The following is an 8,888-nucleotide window of genomic DNA, read 5'->3' as shown; positions in this document are numbered from 1 at the left end:
TTTTATTTAGTCTGTCAAATAGGTCAACATCCATAACAACAGAAATTAATAGTATGATCTTTGCTTTGGAAATTCTAATTTACTGTCATGTTCTAAGTCACAGGATAATTGTTAGGAAAATGTACTGATACCTGGAAATGACCCATTCTATAGAGAGATGAATGAAATTCAACATGTTTTAGATAGTTTAATTGCATTATAGTGTGTACACTATAAATGAAAATGGTCTTCAGTATTTTCTGTCTTGTTTTATTTATCCTCACATCCATTTCTAGACTCTTAAATAATCATATTTTTCTCAAGTCTATTGCTTTTTTATTCTGGATTTCTCTTTAGATCCTTTATTTCATGGATTTTTAAAATTTAAATCTTTTTCTATTTTTCAACTGTAGTTAACATACAATATTATATTACTTTCTGGTACACACCCTAGTGATTAGGCTTTGTATACCTTACTAAGTGATCATCCTGATAAATCTAGTACCCATCTGACACCATGCATAAGTATTAGAATATTATTGGCTGTATTCCCCCCTATGCTGTACTTTACATCCCCATGACTATACTGTAACTAATTGTACCTCTTAATCCCTTTACCTTTTTCATCATCCCCCCAACTCCCCTCCCATCTGGCAACTATTTAGATATTCTCTGTATCTATGAGTCTGTTTCTGTTTTCCTTGTTCATTAATTTTTCTTAGATTCATTTGTTGATACATAGTATTTTTATTGCCTTTTTTATTGTTCACATTTTTGATATTTTTTTTCTTCTACTTAAAGAAGACCCTTTAACATTTCATGTAATACTGGTTTGGTGGTGATTGAACTCCTTTAAGCTTTTCCTTGTCTGGGAAGTACTTTATATGTCCTTTGATTCTAAGTGATAGTTTTGCTGGGTAATCTTGGTTGTCTTTGCTTTTCATCACCATGAATATTTCTTGCCAGGCCCTTCTGGCCTGCAAAGTTTCCATTGAGAAATCAGCTGACGGTATTATGGGAGCTTTCTTGAAGGTAACTAATTGCTTGTCTTTTGCTGCTTTTAAGATTTTCTTTGTCTTTAACCATTTGCACTTTAATTATGATGTGTCTTGGTGTGGGCATCTTTGGGTTTATCTTGTTTGGGACTCTGCACTTCTGGACTTGCATGTCTATTTACTTGATCAGGTTAGGGAAGTTTTCTGTCATTTTTTCAAATAGGTTTCCAATTTCTCGTTCTTATTGCTCCTGTGATGGCACCCCCCATGATGCAAGTGTTGGTATGCTTGAAGTTGTCCTAGTCCTTACACTATCTTCTTTTTTTTTTTTGGATTCTTTTTTCTTTTTGCTGTTCTAATTGGGTGTTTTTTTGCTTCCTTATATTCCAAATCACTGATTTGATTCTCACCTGCATCTACTCTACTGTTGATTCCCTGTAAATTATTCTTCGTTTTACTTAGTGTTTCCCTCATTTCTGACTGGTTCTTTTTTACGGGTTTAATGTCCTTTTTAATGGTTTCCATGTCCCTTTTTATGCTCTTGAAGTTCTCTTCTAAATTCAGCTATTCTTCACTAAGCTCATTGAACATCCCTGTTATCATTGTTTTGAACTCTGCATCTAAGAGATTGCTTGTCTCTGTTTCGTTTAGTTCTTTTTTTCTGGAGTTTTGTTCTTTCTTTTCCTTTGGGACACATTGCTCTGTCTCCTCATGTTGGCAGGCTCCCTGCGTTTGTTTCTGTGCATTACGTAGAACTGCTGTGTCTCCCTGGCTTGGTAGAGTGGCCGGATATAGTAGGTATTCTGGAGGGTGCAGTGGCACAGCTTCCCCAATCATCCAAGCTGGGCACTCCAGGTGTACTGCCCCACCCCCGGGTGGGCTGCATATACCCTCCTGATGCTTGATTGTTAATGGCACCTAAATGAGAAGGGTTTACCCCCAGGCCAATTGGCTGCATGGGCTCGCTGCAACCACTGACCACTGTGGAGGACCAGCTGTGCAGGGGCCCTCCCTACCGAGGAGGACCGACTTCAGCAGGGCTCCGGTGCCCACTGAGTCTGTCCCTTGAGTGTGTTGCTGTGGAGGTGGTCTGGTGGTGTTTTGTTGTGGTCTGAAGCTATCCACTGGGTATGCTGACTCTGGCCTCCTGGGAGCTGCAGGCCAAGCCCAGCTGCTGCCACCTGTGTTCTGTCCAGGGCCACCCACCCAGCTTTAGCCACAAAGTAATCAGCAGATAGGTGCAACTTGTTTGGGGCTTGGAGGTTCCCAGGAGATACCAAGTTGTGAACCATGACTGGCTGCTCCCAGTGCTGGGCCTGGGACCACTTAGTGAGAGGTAGGGTGTACACTGAGGCCAGATGCTGCTTGTTTGAGAGATTCTAGGAGAGTCTGAAGTGTGAGCCACAGCAGGCCATTTGTATGGATAAGCCACTGGAAATAGCTTTAACAGGCCACAAGTTTGGTAGAGTGTGGTCTCAGGGAATCACCAGGGTGAGGTGAAATGTTAGCCAGGTTGATGGAGTCTCAGATATGGTGCCTCACCTGCCATCTCTGTGGGGAGAGAGCCCATCAAAGGAAGAATGGCCTCTGCCAGTACTTTTGTCTGGGAAAAAGCTGCTGTCCTACCTGATGCCAGACATTTCAGTTCACCCCCAAATGACCCTGGTGCCTTTTGAGCTGCTGTCCCATTGCTGGAGCTCAGACAAAGTGAGCTAGAGTAAGTCTGCATGCAGGCCCTTTAGAAGGAACTGCCTGGGACTCCAGAAGCTCTCTGTCTCCCTCAGCCCTACTCCCCGCTGATTTTTACAGCCAGAAGTTATGGGCATTTCTCTCCCCAGCACTGGAAGTCTGGGCTTGGGGGCCTGGGACCCTTCACTCTTCAGGGAGTATCTCCACAGCCAAGATACCGCTTCCAGATTTTATCCACCACATGTGGGTGTGGGACCAGCCTGTTGGCGTCTCCACCCTTCCTACCAGTCTCGATGTAGCTTCTTTAAATCCCTCGTTGTAGGACTTCTATTCAGCTAGATTTCAGGTGGTTTGTGAATGATGGTTGTTCTGTAGTTTAGTTGTAATTTTGATGTAGTAGTGGGAGGATGCGAGTATCACATTTACCTATGTTGCCATCTTGACCGTAAGTCTCTGTTCATGGCTTTTAAAAGTAGTTTCACTATCATATTACTTTGATAGCTAATTTGATTACCTTTGTCTCCTTTTTATTTGAATACCAAATCTTACTATTAGGAATTTTTTATCTTAAATTCATACTTGAAAAGCCATGTTATAAATTTCCATATATAATATCTTTAAAATTTAATAGTGGTTTGATGAAGTAGATTTTTCACATTGACCTTAGAATAGTTTTAAGCAGTTCTGGACCAAAAGAGGTCAATTTTTTGAGTATTAAGCAACCAACATCCCTCATTTTTAGTCCAGATTATCAATGTGACAAAATAACAAGGGTCAGAAATTCAACATGGTGGTTAAAGATCAGACACCGTCAGTTCTTTGCTGCTTTCTGATTACATACACGTGTTGTGCATCTTCCTTTATAATTTCCTAAATATTTTGCTTCCAAGAACTTGAATTAAAATAAAATGAGAGTGAAATCTATTGACCCACCCATAATTCAGATGTTAAATACGTAATTAGAGGTAGAAATCTAGGTAATGGAAGCTTTGAAGTTTTTTGTTTTTTCCCCTGAAATAAGCTTTTATAGCTTAGTGTCTTAGAAGGAGACTTACATTAAAAGCGGCTATCTTTTATATTTGGTAGGATGAAGCCATTGTTATTTAATACCACAGTTTATAGAAGCAACATTTAATGAAGTTGCCAGATTGTTTAGTTCAAACAATATGGCATCCAAGTAATTTCTTCTTTTTTCTAACCGTGATTAAAATAATTTATGTACATAGTGACTTTCACTCTAGTCATTAGTGTAAAATAACTTCAGGCAGTTTCATTGCTACTAGCTTATAATAATTTTTTAAAAATTGATTTCTCAATTTCCTGATTTGTTTTCAATACAAAGAGGGACCAGTGCAATGCAGAAAATCATAGTGAAGTGTGCTGTGTCTGCAAAAATGACTGAGTTTTGCGTGTGAAAGGCCCTAGCTTTAATGAGCAGGCATGAGAATGGTTTGTGATGTTACGTTGGTAACATCCTAGGAATATGTATTTGGCATACAATTTTGGTTCACAAACATATCCATAAAAATGTTTTCATATGGCAGTATCAAAGTATATGAAACATTTTCTATGTATGTAAATTGGCATCTTCCTACTAGTGAGCAAACAAATGACAATTGATAATAAATGCAATTCATTTTGGATGGTAGTGCACATTGTCAAGAAGCTATGTAATGATAATAAATATATATCGACTTACTCCTTTAACCACGAGTTCTGCACATCTGAGGTTTAATTTTTACATATTGAATTTCATTGACTTGATGGTGGTTTGTGGACAGGTCATCAGAGTCATTTACAGAAATTTGCTTGGCAAGGACGGTTTTTTGAGTAAACTGGCAGATTTTTCAAGCCCTCAGATGTTACTGATTCTTAAGACTAAAACACAGTTGACTTTTACACAATGTAGGAATTAGGGGCACCAACCCACTGCCGTATCTGAAAATCCACACAAAACTTTTGACTCCCCTGAAACTTAACCAGTCATCCCTCAGTATCCACAGGGGATTGCTTCCAGGACCTCTGTATATACCAAATCCATGGATGCAAGTCCTTTATATCAAATGGCATAGAACAACATGTATAGTTACTGGCTCTCTGCATCTGAGGATTCCCAGCTGCAAATGGAAAGTACTGTGTTTAATCCCCACTTCGTTGACTCAGGATGCAAAACCCAAGGACAGAGAGCCAACTATATATACTTACTGGAAAAATGAAAACAAAATGTGTTTTTCAAGGGTTAACTGTGTAGTTAGCTAATATTGGAACTGTTACCAGAGAATATATTAGCTTTATATTGGAAGAGACATAGGAATAAATGAATCTGAAGATTTTAGAAATTTTCAATAGGCAAAGAGGAGCCCCTTCCCCAGAGAGTCTCATAACACCTCCTCTGAGAATTGCTATTCCTGACAAAAATGTGTCAGAGAGCTTAGACTGTTGGGATAAGGAAATGATTGAGGACCTCTGGTCTGGAGTAGTGCTTCATCTTCTAGGGGTTGAACAGTTTATGAGAACTTGAAGGGTAATGGACCCTCAATCCAGAAATATGTTTATACACTTTAAACTTCCCAATGAAATGTAATTAAATACAGTTATACCTTGGTACTCGTTGACTTCAGAACTCATCAAACCCTGTATTTGTCACATTTTGATGAGAAAAAATGTTTCAGCACTCAGCACTTGCTAGGGGCTCATTACACTTGCTAGAATTTTTGTGAGTCATGACACTGCTCCACAAGAGATTTAAAATGCTTCATCATTCGGGACTTGGTTTCAGCACTCATCTCAAGTTCCAGAACGAACTAACAACGAGTATCAAGATACTAGATTTCTCAAGTCTAGAAGGCTAATTGGCAGTCCATTCCTATTCATCTTATCCCGAGTTTGGGAAATTGGAGAGGATTTTACCTTTTTTTTTTTTTTTTTTTTAACCCAAGTCCCTAACAATAACATTCCAGGGGTGAAGATGGAAAGTTTGTTCAGTGTTACTCCCAATACTTTATCCTCAAAAATACCCCCCTTTTAAAGGTAGAAAATGGTTCACATAGCCTGCAAATGCCAAAAGACAAGTTGAACTGTTGGTGTCCAGCAGCCTTGCCTGCCTTTCTGCATGATGACAGCTGGTCTCCTGTTTAACCTCACTGTGGTGGTAAAGCATAAACCTGAAAGAATATGTGTACTGGTTTTAACGATAGCAAGGATTGGGTCAAATTAAAATAGGAGAGAAACAATTTGTATAAAGAAAACCCTGTTGAAAACAAAGAAGCAAAGAATAAAGAAATCACACAAAAGAGATCCAAATATCAGTAGTTTTAAGTAAATCGACATACCTTAAACTTGCCTTAAACATTTAAAAGCTATATGTGGTTTCTACAAAGACACTTCTTGAACATAATGACATCGTAGTTTAAAGTAAATTGATGGGGAAAATATACAAAGAAAATGCCAATCAAAAGAGAATTCTGAAACTTAATCAGATAAAATTTAAAGTGAAAAAAGTATTGGGATAAAAAGTGAACTTTAATAATGATAATGGAGCAATTCACGAGGCAGATAACAACAGCATCTGAATATATAAAGTAACTAACATTTATGAAAAAAAGGTCCACAATAACAGTTGATAATTGATAATAGGCAATAAATATATAAAAGGATTGAATACAATCTTAAAAGTCAGATCTAATAGGCTTATGTAAGCTGTTAGTCAACAGGTAAAAAAATTAAGTACACATGGAATATTTACTAAAACATATCGTAGACTATAAAGCAAACCTCAATAAATAACAAAGACTGTCATACATAATTTTAGATAACAGTGCAATAAGATTAGATGTCACCTATGAAGGTAGCCCCAAAGAAATTTCTTATGTGCCCATATGCTTGAATTGACAAAATTAACTTCCAGAAATGTCAAATCATGTAAAAAATTACCCTAATACCAAAACCAGACAAAGACATTACAAGAAAACTACAGATCAATGTCACTCATGAATATAGATCCAAAAAATCATCAACGAATTAGCAGACCAAACCAAACAACATATAAAAAGCATTGTAACCCTGCTGGTGTGGCTCAGTGGACTGAGCACCAGCCTGTGAACCAAATGATCACCGGTTCGATTCCCAGTGAGGGCACGTGCCTGGGTTGCAGGCCAGGTCCCCAGTAGGAGGTACATGAGAGGCAACCACACATTGATGTTTTCCCTCTCTCCCTCCTTTGCCCCCTCTCTCAAAATCTTATTTTTTTAAAAAAAAGTAGCATACACCACAGCTAACTTGAGATTTGTTGCAAATAAGCAAGTATTTTGTGTTCCTGGGCCCAATTTCCAGGGAGGGGATGGGAATGCTGCTGTACACATCCAAGCAATAGCCTGATGCCACCAGCTGAGCATCCTATAACTCCATTCTGACTCACACTTCCTGGAGAGAGCATCATATTCCAGATTGAGGGTTCAGTCCCACTGCAGATGCCATTTGCAAACCCAGGTTGTAACCTGTGCTTCCAAATGACTGGCTATACAGTAGAAAGTTCAGGTTGTTACCTATACTTCTTACCAACTGGCCATAAAGCGGAGGTTCCCACAAGTCCCTCTTTTGGCCCAATTAATTTGTTAGAGCAGGGCTCAGAACTAGATTTTACTAGATGATTGGTTTATTATAAAAAATAGAATAGCCAAATGGACGAAATGCATAAGGCAAAACATGAGGAAGGGGTGTGCATGCCCTTTCATGCCCTGTCCAAGCATACCATTCTCCCCAAATGTCCACGTGTTCACCAACCCAGCACCCTCTCTGAACCCTACCCTTCTCTGAACCCTACCCTTCTGGGTTTTTATGGAGACATCATTACATTGGTATGATTAAATCATTAGTCATTGTCAACTGATTCAGCCTCCATCCCCTCTCCCCTCCCAGGAGCTCTGGGGGTAGGACTAAATTTCACAACCCTCTAATCACGTGGTTGGTTCTGGCAGTCAACCCCAATCCTTAGGTGTGGTCCAAAAGTCACCTTATAAACGGACACCTTTAAGTTCCCATCACTGAGAAAAAATTCCAAGGGTTTTGGGAGCTGGGAGTCAGGAACTGTGAACAAAGACCAAATATATATGAGAAATTAGGATATATTTTGATCATCTGAATGACCCAATATATATTTCTTACAAATCACATCCCCTGGTCTTCAAACACAGATCCCTTACAGCAAAACAATCACCTAAGTCAAAAGAACTAATATACTAGTAAGAATCTCATTCCATCTTTAAAAATTATCCAGTCCATCTAATGAAAATGTCTCCCAGGCTGACGCCAGTCAGGTTTGAAGGCTTCCATTTGATCTTGTCGGGTTCCAAAAGCAGGAGTGGTCAGCAATATATGTCTTCACCCTTTCAGGCAACTAGTACAGTTGAACTAAGAGACACCATCACCTCTTGCTCTGAGCCTCTTTCACAGAGACTCAGATGTTAATACTGGATTCCCCTCATTATACAACCCATTATTCATTCCCTCCCCCCAGGTACTCTGTCCCTTCTCTCCAAACTTTTTCACCTTTGGAACGGACTAGGTTCAGCCACTCGGCGCTCTAGATTGCAGGCAGCAATGCGAATCCAGCAAGCTCTGCCCCTCAGTCCATTCCTCTTCACACAGGGTAAGGTTACATAGATGCAGAACTAGTGGGCTGTATAACCATCTGCACAGCTGACATTAATGGAATAAAGGATAAATAATTCTTCCCCCCCCCCCCCCCCCCGCCGAAAACCCCCACAATGACAGTGAATTATAGGTATTTCTGAAAAGTCAATAGCAAAAGCAAGTCTAATTGGAAGACTGGACTTTAGACCCCACTGCTCAAGCATTATTATAACATACAACCTTTTAGGAATGATTTCAGAAATGAAAGGGAAAAGTTGACTGTTCTCTGAACGGAGTTTTTTGTTTTACAACTTGTAGGTAAACAATGTTAGGTCAACAATGTTTAGAAGCAGATTTAAGTGTGTGTTGCAGTTCTCCGGCTGTTACATATCCTGAGCATCACATTTTTCTCATCGGCACGAAGTGGGTCGGCCCACCCTCACAGAGGTCTCTTCCATCTATACTGATCATTACACGTGTGACACCGCAAGTTGTTACACAAATGACATTATTATACCTAAGAGGAGTTTACCAAAATAATGGACCGGACACATTCTTTACTGTTATGAAAACGGGGGAGTAACACAGAGGTGT

Source organism: Pteronotus mesoamericanus, unplaced genomic scaffold (assembly GCF_021234165.1).
Source record: "Pteronotus mesoamericanus isolate MK-2021 breed Mesoamerican mustached bat unplaced genomic scaffold, CSHL_Meso_final contig_163, whole genome shotgun sequence".
Taxonomy (NCBI): Eukaryota; Metazoa; Chordata; class Mammalia; order Chiroptera; family Mormoopidae; genus Pteronotus; species Pteronotus mesoamericanus.
The sequence above is the reverse complement of the archived record's forward strand: the minus strand, read 5'-3'. Positions refer to the sequence as shown.